Source organism: Ptychodera flava, unplaced genomic scaffold, assembly GCF_041260155.1.
Source record: "Ptychodera flava strain L36383 unplaced genomic scaffold, AS_Pfla_20210202 Scaffold_75__1_contigs__length_567515_pilon, whole genome shotgun sequence".
NCBI lineage: Eukaryota > Metazoa > Hemichordata > Enteropneusta > Ptychoderidae > Ptychodera > Ptychodera flava.
In genome coordinates this window covers 507949-521924 of record NW_027248397.1, presented here as the reverse complement: position 1 = coordinate 521924, position 13976 = coordinate 507949, and the positions used below count along the sequence as shown (strand labels likewise).

Below are 13976 nucleotides of genomic sequence, written 5' to 3'. Positions count from 1 at the left end.
CATGAATACAAATCTAACAGTTAATGTTCAAACGTCACTTTTACATGTTGCAAAACCCATCATGTGAAATTCCCGTGTTCCTATTTTCATCACTTAAACATATAACACGATTGGAACTAATTTAGGATAATTGGATGGTGAAGTAAGGTCGTTTTTACCTGAAATGTAAGCTCATCTGTTTTTCTTTTACGTTACACACTTGTTTTATGAGTAATTACAACATTCAGCTATATGGCATCTAATACTTTTGAGAAATTTGAAAAATAAGTTAAACAAATTATCCAAAATTAGTTCCAATCGTTTTATATGTATGAAGCTTCAAGTATACACATAGATGTATACTTACAATTTTCTTGAAAAAAATAATGCTTTCTATGATAATATATGAATAATATCTCTGACACATTTAAATTGGTGGGATTCAATTTGATGACCTTGCCATTTGGCACAGAGTATTAATGTGATATTCACGATGGCTTACATCTATTTGAATATATTCCAATACATTGTACAAAACACAAGAGACACACATAGATCATCCCACAATATGACAGAGACAGAAATACATGTAATGTTGTATAAAAGCATGTTAGGAACTTTTATTTACCATTAAAATATCTGTATTACATTGTAAAAGAGTGATACACAATCAACCAAGTGTTCTTACATATGCAGGCCTTGCACAGGAAAACAATAACATATATTTTACTTAATTACAAAGGTGACAATTGCAATGTAATTTGAACTACTGGAGGAATCAATTACACCTTACATCTGTAAGGAAGCTTCAAGTATACATCAGTGTACAGCTGATACAATGTCAATACTACCAACTGGGGATGAGATCTGATTATGATCCCATGTAAATCAGCATGCAGTATTGTGATAAAAGTCTTTACTGTGTAACAAGAGAATTTCACAATACACAGCTTTAATACTTGGCTGCATATTTTTACAGGCATACCAATGAGCACATAAAGCCTAAGACTGATCATTGTACATAATCTGAAATATTCTGAGGAAAATGATGCATCATACCTATAGCTGCATAAAACAGGTTCACAAAGTTTTCAACACTCAAACATGTTGTTTTTAACCAACTGTACTGGGGTCCACTTGAGCTATTCAAAGTATAGGTTGAAATGTTTAGGAGAAGAAGAGTTATGCCAAAAAGTGACCTAGCGGCTGACAGAGTCCTGCTGTGGTGTGCAGAGAATAACTATGTGTGAGACAAATGTGTTGATGAATAATGTACTTGTCGGTTTCAGTGAGTGTTTTTCCAAGAATTTTGGAAAGGTGGGACACCCTAATCCATGATGGTTAAAATAGGGGGTCACCGAGTGAGTGAAGCAAAGCAAAGTCACTGAAGGGAAAAGTACTAGAGGGCGTTTTCCAATTGATAATCAATGTCATGAATACATTCATTTCAAAACAACATGGAAACTATCTTTTAATGGTTTGTGACATATTGGTATCATTAAAAGTTTTTATTTGTAAGCAAGTGAAATGGCAGCTGATAAAGCTCAGCTGTGTTATGTAGAGACTACCTATTTCTGACACTTATGATGAAGAGGGTGGAAATCTTTGATAGCTCATTTAAGGACAGCTGTAAAAATACACAATGTCACAATATGATCATCCCTAAGAACATGTCTGCCAAATATCAAAGCTATCAGATGAGCAGTTTTTGAGAAACAAAGTTTTTAACAAAAAATGGCAAAAACGGCCCCAAATGATACATGTTTGAGTCATGGCTAAGGACATGAAAAATTGTAACAAAATGGTCGCCATGCGGCAATATTGGATCATATTGTAAAACAAATTGATGTGCATGTGTGTGATATAGGTCAATGTCCTTGTACCAACTTTGAATAAAATTGATGTTGAAAGTGCCCGATTTTTGGCTCCGTACATGAAAAAATTATAACAAAATGGCTGTCATGCCGGCATATTGGATCATTTCGTGAAACAAATTGACGTGCATATGTATGATATAGGTCAATGTCCTTGTACCAAATTTGAATAGAATCGGTTGAGATGTGCCTGAGTTATGGCTCTGCACATAAAAAAATCGTAACAAAATGGCCGCATGGCAGCCATATTGGATCATATCACAAAACAAATCAATTTGCATATGTATGATTTATGAAGTAATCCTTGTACCAAGTGTGAGTGAAATCGCTCCAGGCATCTCTGAGATATCTGCGTGAATGGACGCACGCATGCATGGACAGACGGATGCACGGACATGGCCAAACCTATAAGTCCCCCGGACGGTGTCCATGGGGACTAAAAAATGACAAAAATTGCCTCAAAATACAAATTTGCATATTTCACTAAAATTTGAACAATTAACCTAACTGAGGTCACCCCAAATGAAATGCATATAAACTTTCAAAGCAATCAGACAAGCAACTTCAGAGAAATAGATTTTGTGACCAAAAACAGCAAAAAAATACCTAAAATATAGAAATATGCAAATTCTGCACGAGTATCAAATTTCAAAGCAACCAGACAATTTATGTGATTTCAGAGAAGAGCGCAATTGTGATGGATGACGGACGGACGGATGATGGACGGAGGGAGAGATGGGCAATGACGTAAAATCAGCCCATTTGATAAGCTCCGCATTGCTGACAGCAGAGCTAAAAAGCTGACAAACAACAATACATATCCACTCATTAGATTAGCTCTGCTTTGCTGATAGTGAAGCTTAAAAGCAAATTCACCCCCAAAAATGTTAAAAGTTGACGGATGACTTACAACAACACACACCTACCAGGGTACACAAGATAGGCTCATTCACACTAACTGCAGAGCTAAAATAGAAAACAGTTTGATTCCCTGTCTGTTCTTTTAAAAATATATCCATTAGAATACAAATAAACAAGTGATGATTACATATATAAATCTCTATTTTTCATAAGCTTGTCTGACTGCTAAAGGTGAATTTTGTTGAAATATTTTCACTTATTGCACAACATACACCTTCGAGAAAATGGGACAGGCAACTGCTGTGGTTTCTTTGTGTAATCTTAGTACCGGTAATATTGAAATATATTAAGTTTATTTGCCAAGCGGTCCCCAACAACAATACTTGGTACTTAACATTGAATCTCATGAACGATCAAACTGATGTTCTGAATATGTACACTTTGCTCTGGCATAGCGCGTTGCGAGTAATGAGGGTCGATGATTGCAAGCAATAGTTTTTATCTCCAAAGCCAGCTTCAGATGTAGTTTTGAGCTTTTGTTCTTGATAATGGAATGTGACTTGGTGTGCTGTATTCATAAGTTAGTCCCATTTGCAATAATCTGCAATATTCTCTGTATCCTTTTGTCCACAAGTTGACATTGCCTGAAATCCATATCGCACAAGCTTGAAGATATATCTCCTAGGGAGCCATCATTAGTTACAGCCTGGGGGTCAGATGAATGTGAAGGGGTCACCCAAAATATTGAAAGCTATAAGGGGGGGGGGGGGGGGGTTATTCAAAATGTTGAGAGAAAGAAGGGGGGTTACTCAATTTTTGGTGCAAATGTATTGAAACACCTCTCAGATTGCCTACTTCACACATCAATTTCTACAAATTTTTACTCAGTAAAATTACACATTGAAAATACCTCTTAGATTACACCAAACTGCACCAATGCACACTACAATTTCTCAAACTTTTCCATGCAAGGGAGGGGAGCAAGCCAAGCAGACACTTTCCCCATCAGCCCTGCATGTTCTTCAATCTGTACTTTCAAAGTCTACCCTGTCGGATATCCTAGTGAGGACCCTGTTATGATACCCATACATACAACAAAACTGTATGTGGTTGTATACTGGTTATAGTGTGACCTTTGACATCTATGTTTTGTTGTGACTTTGAATTTCATTTTGTTGGTTTCACCTTTTTCAACCGTCATGAGATAACCAATGATTATCTAGCAGGGCCGGTACACAAGGATTTGAATGGTCTTTCCTATTGCTGTATTTATATAAATTGTAGGAATACATGTATTGAAATTTAACTTTTCAAAATTGAATGTGTGGGTCAGTCAAAATTTCCATGTAAGGGAGAGGGGTTACTCAAATTCATCATGGTTTGGGGGGTACTCAAATTTAGAGTTTCCGACGAAATTCCTCCAACATCCCCCTCCGACCTGTACTCCGTAAATAATGACAGCTCCCCATGAAATTTGGGCTCCAGTAGCTGTAATTTTTTGATGAATTTTTTGATGAATTTCTTTTGATATCAACTCCAGTTTTTTGTTCTTCTTCTGGAAGCTCATTGGGAAACAAAGTGTATCATACATGTGCACATTGCAATGTTATTGACAAGTATATGTAAATCTGGGTCCTGATTGACATGTACACCCTCTGGAGCAGAAAAAGAAGTTATAATGGAATGTTTATAAACAATCATCACAAGTGACAACTAGCTACAGGTCCGTTACTATACTACAGAGATCACCATGATACTGAGGGGAGGCATGAAATAATAATTGTCTTTTCTCAGTGCTCTGAAAGTTGAATTTTTCCTCTCTATGAGCTGGATATATAATTATATAATTATATATCCAGGTATATACCTTCAACAGTTCTGTACTAGCTGTATCTGATGATGCTTAGTATTGAGGGTTTTGTCTGTTAAGTTGCCCACTCTTTATCTGTGGTAGGTGCTATGGTTTAGGAGCCTCTGATCCTAACATACACAAATCTGTGTGCTGAGCAGTGTAAGGGTGCACGTCTCTTCACCATACTGACTAATAGGAAATCCTCTACCAAATGGAGGTGCAATCCCACTGTCTTCATCTTGAGACAACTGTCCCTGGTAGTTGGTTCCTTTCTTTGAATGGTAAAATGCTGCCTTATAGTCGGTTTTGGATTTATCCTGCTTCCTCTTCTGCATCGATATACACACCTGTTCCCTAACAAAGTAATAATAATAAACTCATGGAAGACAATCATGGACCAATCATGGAAGATAATAATTTCTCTTCAAAAAAAGTTAGTTTATTTGTGTGTTACATATCCAAGAATTCTTGTGTAAAAAGAACAAATAAATTTATTTTTCTCTCCGCTATATGCATGTTTCTCTAACCTAGACATCTAAACCACACTTTTTCCTTCTTGCTCATGTCATATGTAATACAATGTAGAGTGGCTACAACCAATGTCCTGCACAGTTTAAGAATGAGGATTGCTGTCACATGCATGTTGTGTATAATTCAGGATGAATTAGTGTAAAGCTGATGTACCTACATAGTTGCAGCTGGCAATGTTAATTAAAATACAGAAATGTATCACTAATATTTTTGTGAACCTGTGATTCTAAATAGTATTCTTGTAATTGTAAACATGCTAGACATGTGTATAGCTATAAAGACAACTAACATAAAACACTTTGTGCAAGTTACAAGATACCAGTTCCAGCACATCTTTGCAACAGCCACTTGTGTATATATACTGTGGTGCAAGGACTAAAATGGAAATTTACCTGTTGTTTGATCATTTCCATTCATCTTTCGTTATAATGTCATGGTCCAAGTCCAATCCAAAGCCCTCCACTTTGTCTTTAATGCTCTTTGTCAAGGTCAATGGTATTTCTCATCCTTGATATTGCGCAGCATTCACTGCTAATCCTGAATTGTAAACACATAGACTCATGATTATTTATAACTCTTTAAATAACAATGATAACCGGAATGATTAAAATACATTTGGTGATGGGATGTACTACAATGAATTGCAAACACTCTGTATGTCCTTAACCCTAATGATGATAAGCATTACACACATGTAAACATTCTAAATCACGTGTGCATACCAGATGTATTCTCTCATTGGAATATACTTCATCAAAACAGTTTTATGGATCCTACGAATGAAGCTACATGTATTGAATGTCTAGTCATGTGCATTTATCATATCATCTGCATTTCACTAGGCAATTCATAGAGTGCTAAGTGGCAAGAAAATTTTTTAGCAAATTCAGCTAAATAAGAGAAAATAACTTTACCAAAAATGTGTAAGCCATGATTATCACAACAAAGTTACTGATTAAATAGTATGGTAGAGGTGTAATACATTTGATCTACTCAAGAGGGTATTTTAAAAAAAGGACTACAAATGTGTATGACAACAGCAGTGTTTCCGCTGCCATTCGCAAGAGCGTGAAATGGCAAATGAAATGTCTGCAGATTGGGAAATAATTTTCAACTATCCTTCGCCAAACTGGTCTGTGCTATTTTTCAGGGGGCTGATCGAGAGTGCAGTTAAAGCCGCACTTTTCAATCCCAGGTTCTCGCCAGTACGATGTTTGATTTCTATAACATTAATTACACAAACTGATCTCAACCTTTATCACCTTTGCTAATCCTGCAAACATAGTTTATACAAGCGTTTGATTGACGGTAAGTTTAAATCGCCAACGGTCACCACAAACGCTCGAATTTCCTAAAAAATTGTCTTCTAGTCGCGTTAGACTTTTAATATAACCACAGAGTCCGATCGGCAGCAACTTCACGCTGACCGCTTGGCAGTCTGTCTGCCTTCTTGTGGCCCCAGGAAAACTAAAAAGTGGCATTTTCTGGAGCGTGTAACCTTGTGTTGCCTGTTTGGTGTCCACTAACACAATGAACGCTGCTATAGCTTTGCGTCCTTTTAAAGGGAGGCTCCACCTTTAAAAGGCAGAGAGACTTTTCAACATCCCTGGGTGGTCATTCTTTCCTTGCTTTAGTGTGCAGTCTCAGAAAACTATTATAATCAGTAACTTAGGAAGTGATATGCAATACTTTCAGATGGCTGCATGCAATGACCTTGTTATTTTATGATGACAAGTGCTTTGTAAACAATGCTTCTAACTTAGTCAGGAAACACTGATTGCAGTGTATTTTCAAAAACTAAGCAGACAACAGCAGCCAATGACAGCAAGGGTGATGAACAGAATGGAACCAGTGTTAAAAAGGCGTCACCTTGGGACATTACTGCGGCAACCTCAGAGGCAGCTACATATAATGAGCGCAGGACGGTAAATTGTCAATTGGATGACGTCCCGGGCCAAACTTATGCAAGTGTTATAATCTATGAAAATAAGATGACCCAGGCCTATCCACAATAAAATTATTCAGCATCGCAGGTGACTCTGGACTATCCAGAATACACATACAGGTACCTGCTATGGATGATGACCCAGGCCTATCCTGAATACAATACAGGTACACATTATTGAAAATGACCTGGGCCTATCCTGAATACGATACAGGTACAGACTGTTTTTATTAATGATAGGCCTTAGTCATCTCCCATTTTGTATTCTATATAGGCCAGCTGATTCATCATACATGTACATACTGTGTGCATGTATGTGTATTGTGGATTGGCTTAGGCCATCCTCCATTGCATATATTATGTGTATTGTGGATATATGTCTGTGCCATCTTCCATACCATGTGAATGCATTTGGATTGAGGATAGGCCCGGGTTATCTTCCATACTGTGTACATGTATTTGTGGATAGGCAGGGGTCACCTCCTGCCATGATGTGTACACGTACTGAGTAACACTGTATTGTGGATAGGCATTGGTCATAATATTTGCATGAAGATATGCCCAGGATGTTGTCCTGTTGAATGTTTACCACGCTGAACAACAAGCAGCACACTGCGACATGCTAAGTCGTGTTCGAGTACAAGTAAGCAAAAAAGATAATTGCACAGGTTGTCCGCAGAGTTGCAGGGTAGTAGTAGTTACAAAAAAGAAAGTGTACCAGGAATAGTTTGTTGAATTTCCATGAATAGTGTTTTAATAAGAGAAGAGTCAGCTTTTTTTTCTGTAAGACATATCAAGTGGCCAGACAGGACATTTTAAAATACATGTATACACCCAGTTTGATTTTGAAACTATTAAGCATTTACTGCTTGGACTACAATAGAAAGAAGCGACTGTTTACACCTAGTGTAGAAAATGTAATTACCAGTACACCTTCTTTAAGTGAACAGTTGGTTTAATAATTAGACTCTGTGATTGGAGAACTGAAAGCACTTGATGATTGAGGCAGAAGCTATGGATCTTTCAAAGGAAACATCTTGAAGTTACCCTGTCAATGATGCAATACTTGTGATACATCTTGATACATTTACAAAAGTGCAAAATTAAGTCACATAAGTGTGTGGCACACAGGAAATAAAATTTGTTGTGAATGTTATTAAGAAAGCAGTTTGTTCCATAAAAAATAGTTGTTTATTTTCATTGCCACTAATTATCAGTCGGTCAGGATGAGTCCTACTTAAATTTTTAAATCACAAATGTCCAATGGACCTGGTAATATATTACCTTGAATAGAAATGATTATTGGACCAGTTTAATGTCATCTTGCCACTGTAGCAATTGATAGGACCCACCTGAGTATATATATACAACTATCAGTTGGATAAAAATCATAAATGCAATTACATGTAATTTTGATGGCTATAGTTCTGGCTAATCAATTTTGGTCTCAATTAGCCAGAATGGCTTAAGGGAAAATTTACCCAGTGGAAACACTGAACAGTGTAAGTACAAACCTGTGCCACAGCAAGGACCCATTGTCTTAGGAAAATAAATATATTGATGAAAGATTCCCTCAATTCCACAGGTTTTTGCTCTGCATTGATGACAACACCATCATCTCTGTTCAGTGTTGGCTCTCTGCATAGCCACACACTGTGTATATGCTTTGCAATGGAGGATGGTATTGTCACTATGTTGCTTTTCACCTGGTTGTCATTGCCCAGTATGCACTGCCTCAGCAAGGGATCTTGAATCTGATTGGGTGAAAATTAAGAAACATTAACTTGAATCATGCAATGTAAATATTATCTCCTGCAAATTGCTGACATTAGTTTACATCAGTTCATTCTAAAACATGGCTTTTTATATGCAAGATAGGACAACTTGATTGTTTATGACTTCTGTAATTTTAATTAAACCTTTCATCACTGGTATAACTTTGCCCTAAACCCATTGTAATCACTGGTGATTGTGGACCTTTTTAAAGGAAACAGGTACATAATGTAGGTCAAGACGTGTATTCAAGCAAGTAGCAATATCTTTATATATTTATTTCAAAGAAAGACCAACAGGAACAAGTCACATTAACAGGCTCCATAAAATAAACATTATAATATGAATGCATGAAGTACAAAGTACAATAAACAATAAACAACAAACAACAAACTATATGAAACCATTAAAAAATGTACAAATTTAAGCATGGCATTCTGACCAAGCATCTGAAACTTTGACAAGATAAAGTGTTGTCAATGGCAGGGTTGGAAATGCACAATTCATTTGAAGTAGCCATACATCTTTAAAGAGCCAAGTACCTAAAAACATCGAGTTTTATACTGCGAGTTCTTGTACATGTAGTTTACTGAGAAACATCAAAATTAATATGAAACATGATTGGGACAATCATACATATTATTCACATATTTGTATAAAAATACAAATAATCTCCAACTTCATGAACTTCATGAATTTCATTTGCACTTGCTCTATTTTGTCCTGTTGAATTTTTGCCAAGGAGATCACACTACAGATGCATATTCTGAAATACTTACTTGTATTAAAGTTACGTAGAGAGCATTGAGGGAGTTGATGTTGAAGAAAGTATTACAATTCCGCCAAATAAAACCGAGCATGTGAAAAGCTTAACTGATAACGAACGAGACATGTGCAGGAAATTAAAAATCAAATCTTACCTGATGAAGGATTTTGTCAAAGAGCAGTTATCAATCTTTTGATTCTTGTTCCTTCTAAGTTTCACATACATGTACCTCTGAGGCTTTACGACCAGGTTACGTGAGGTATACTAACAGCTGTAGGCAAATGTCAACGAATACAATTATAATCTTGCAGATAGTCCTATTTCTCACCGTCTGTACAATGGATACTCAACTTTCTAATCATGGATATATTGGTCCAAAGATCAGTAAAATCATACACTCATTCATTATGTATTACCATGCTATAGACATCTCATTTAATTGGTGGAGCAGAACCATGTGACTGACCACAAATACACAGTAATGGTTTGTTTTGATGTCCATGAATATGAATAATAATGCTAACATTGTAACTTTTCATCAAAAATGTAAATTGTCAATTGTACAAAGATCATAATCAATCACAAAAACAAAATGAAGCACTTGTGGCCCAAGTTATACATTTTTTTAAAAATCTCCAGATTTGCCAAATTTTTAGGGTGGCCATGACTGTGCATTGCTTATTACATGCGGCGATGCCTTGATGTGAGTGAATGACTGGTTTCCATGGTTACCAAGGCCAGTGAAGCCCTACAATGTTTTCGACATCTAAGTAGACCCTGAATGATAGATGTAAAATGCTGGTCGATAATGGTAAAACTGTTTGAAAATGTCCAGCACATAACTAAATGTCATACAGCATTTATAACCAGAGGCATGTAATAAAAATATTGTTGCCTGAATACATGGGTTTATGTGCCCTCGCAGCAGGAAACGATTTGCCATCCTGGCGTCTGGCAAATTGTCACCTGTTCTCTGGCACATAAACCCATGTATTCAGGCAATATTGCACAAGTTCTGGGGCTCCGTTGTCTTTCACATGGGAAATTTTTGTAAATCTTGATGATTTTCTAGGGTTTGTTGGTAATATCATGGAAATAACAGGCTCTGCCCCGACCATTAACGTTTATCTATAGGCTTGGCAAGACTGAAAGCCAAAATAAGCATGCTCGCCAAGCCTTGTAAATTCTTGACTTTCCTCTCGCCCTTGGCCATAAATGAATAATAATGGTCAGAGCATCACCCATTATTTCTATAATATTAATTACATTAATCATTAATTAATTTTGTTAAAATATCTGTGATAAGGGCATTTGTGTACAAGAAATTAAATTTTGGAATTTCACCAAATGCACTACATGGATTATATGTGGCCTCTGTTCATTTACCTGCCAGCCTTCACCCTGAACCGGAAGTTTACAAGGTCCCGTTCGATTGATTTCCCTGAACGCTACATGTAAACAATAATTGTAGAGCGGACTTTCAGACCTCGGGCTACGGCTACGAGCTACGGGCTCGGCACAGCTGCTTCCGATCCCGTGAGAACAAGCTTGATCTCACCATGGAGGTAATCTCTCCTTCTACCTCCATGATCTCACAGTGTGACCTCTATCCGTATGATCATGGAGGTAGTAGCTCCATGGTATGATACCTCCTGGCCGCTGATGCCATATCGTTTAATCAAACATCTCTGTACAGTACACTGAATCGCCAGCGTATGTAATGCTCCCGTACGTATGTACGTGTACGTGTTCCACATATGAAAAAAATCTAAGACACGAACACGAAAAAAGAACGTGTGTGACTAAGCAAGTACACTACGTAAGCCCTGCGTACAGGTCTGTGTGTTCCCGGCGTTACGGCCTCCGCCACAGAGACCTGTACGCATGGCGATACTTATACAGTGAATCATCAGGTTACCTCAGCTGACGAAAGGGGTAAAAACCCCAGCTCTGCGTGGCAGCAGGGCTATGTTTTACCGGCGTTATACGGCGGGAGGCCGTATAACCCCGGTAAAACACAGTCCTGCAGACCTGTACGCATGGCGATACTTATACAGTGAATCATCAGGTTACCTCAGCTGTTGCTGCGAATCCGTAGCCTCTACCACTCGGGTAGGTTGGTCATTGGAGTGGTACTGGTAGGCAGAACACGTCAAGGAGTGGCAGGGCTCGTTTTCGCAGCAACCTCAGCTGACGAAAGGGCTATGTTTTACCGGCGTTAATATACCCATGCCTTGCTGCGAATCCGTAGCCTCTGCCACTCGGGTAGCTTGGTCATTGGAGTGGTAGCCAGCAGAACACGTCAAGGAGTGGCAGGGCTCGTTTTCGCAGCAAACCCATGCCGTGAATAACCTGCGGTTTCGTGCAACGTTCACTCTTTCGATCCTCGGCGGTTCTAGCGTATGACCATATGTTGACACAACTGTCACACCACATATGATCGACAATACACCGAAATCAGTGCAATGAATATATCAAATTCAGTCAATTCGAGTATAATATGATCGAGCGTACCTCTGCGTGGCAGGGCTGTAAGTGTGTTCACCGTCCCTCCACCCACCAGGGCCAGGGACGGTGGTGTGTTGAACACACAGTCGACTCGTGGCACGCACGCACAGCTACTAACATATTTTAATTGGCAGTACACAAGTACTTACGTGGGAGGATGGACTTCACAACTCGAGGCAAATAAGTTATCATCAGAGCTGTTACCCTACAACGGTGAGACTTGGCTTGAGTACGATGTATACGGCGCCGCGTTGAGTTAACTTTCGCCGAGGCCAAGGGTTTCATTCTGCATCCACAGTACCGGTCACCGCGCCGACCGTGTGCGGTCAGCGAAACATAGGTCCGCTTTACACATGTATATCCTTCCATGACAAGCAATCAAGTACGCCATTCTCAGCTTTATTTCGACAATACGTCAACGAAACTGAATGTTCAAATTTTACAGAATGCTTTATACAATATAAACCAACACTTCTAACACATTAAGCTTTCAATTGTAGTGTTAATTTAGCTTCGCTACACTTCGCTACACTTGTTTTCATTTGCATACAACTTTGTATATCGCTTCTTACACTAGATGTTCTTAACCGGTCAAAGCGTCTTGGCATGTTCCCCTCATGTTTATTCAAAAAATTTTGCACGAACACCGGTAACAGTGTATCATTATTTCCAAGTTGTATTTGTTCTGGTTGTTTGCTTAGCGATATATTCCACAACAAATTCACAAAAAAGCTATTGTTCAGCAAAGTTTGAGAAAATTGACTTTAGTCCACACTATCAATAATTAAGAAATTACCCACTCCAATTGCTAAACTTTTGGGCATATTTGTCACAATTTAAAAAATAAATATATTGACTTTTTAGCTCATTTTAATGTTAGTAAAATATTCAAAGTAGCTTAAATTTATAATCGGTTTGTACTTTTACAGTGTAAAAGTGAAAAATGCAATCATGATATATATAGGAAAATGATGACCTGTTTAATTGATTTTTAGTGATTTTGTGAAAAACCATGAATTTTTAATGTCATTTTGTAAAAACAAGCGCGGTGACCCGATCTTTTTGCCAAGTTTTGGACTACTCTCATACGTAGGTATTCATAAAACCCCATTTGAAAAAATTGACATTACTTTCCCTTTTCGATCGTACATCCTTAATTTCCCGTCACAATGAAAGCATACTCTTTGATTACTGTGACTTTTTTGATTTCAATAACATTGTCAGACTTTTTCGGTATATGCCTCATACCATGCCGACAGGATTTAGTTCCTATTGGTGAATAGCAATTTTAACATTGTTTACATTTTTGTAGTACAAATCCACAGCATTGCATGCGGCTACTGTAATAGGCCATGCAGACGTCGCTGAATTGTTGATTAAATATGGTGCAGATCTCAATGCTAAGGATGGGGTAAGTAAATGTGACTCGGTACTCGATGTAGATATCGGAATCGCAATACTTCAACAACGTCGTTTATCTCTCTCTCACTTTAACGTTACAATCACTAAATCAAATAAAGCTATGACATTTTATGGTGTCCTGGTCATACAATCCCACTGCAATACTTCAAAATGTAGAAGAACAAATTATGCTAAGATGGCCGCGATCTGTTCGCAGAGAGGGTGACCCACCACTCATATGGCGTTCGACTTTATTCAAATAATTTTGCACGAAGACTGGTAACAGTGTATCGTAATTTCAAAGTTGTATTTGTTCTGGTTGTTTGTTTAGCGATATATTTCACAATAATAGCGTTCACCTCGAAAAGACATAACGGCAGAGAGACAGCTATACAAACAGATAGAGACAAAGAGAGACAAGTAGATGTGTGTGTTAGAAAAACCTTTTATTCAAATTTGGAATGTTTGAAATCGGATTATTTAATA

General features: G+C 37.8%; 1 long non-coding RNA gene across 2 annotated transcripts; it reads right to left on the bottom strand.

Annotated features, from left to right (window-relative positions):
- Window positions 1–572: 572 nt before the first annotated feature.
- On the bottom strand, window positions 573–12401 carry LOC139128882 (uncharacterized). Of its 2 annotated transcripts, none has more exons than XR_011551438.1 (5): window positions 12239–12401; window positions 9736–9852; window positions 8557–8796; window positions 5490–5634; window positions 573–4920 (listed from the first exon to the last, which is right to left on the bottom strand). It is a non-coding gene; the product is annotated as an uncharacterized lncRNA (long non-coding RNA). The 2 variants fall into 2 exon arrangements; XR_011551439.1 differs by lacking the exon at window positions 12239–12401 and adding an exon at window positions 12096–12160.
- Between the last annotated feature and the right edge of the window lie 1575 nt (window positions 12402–13976).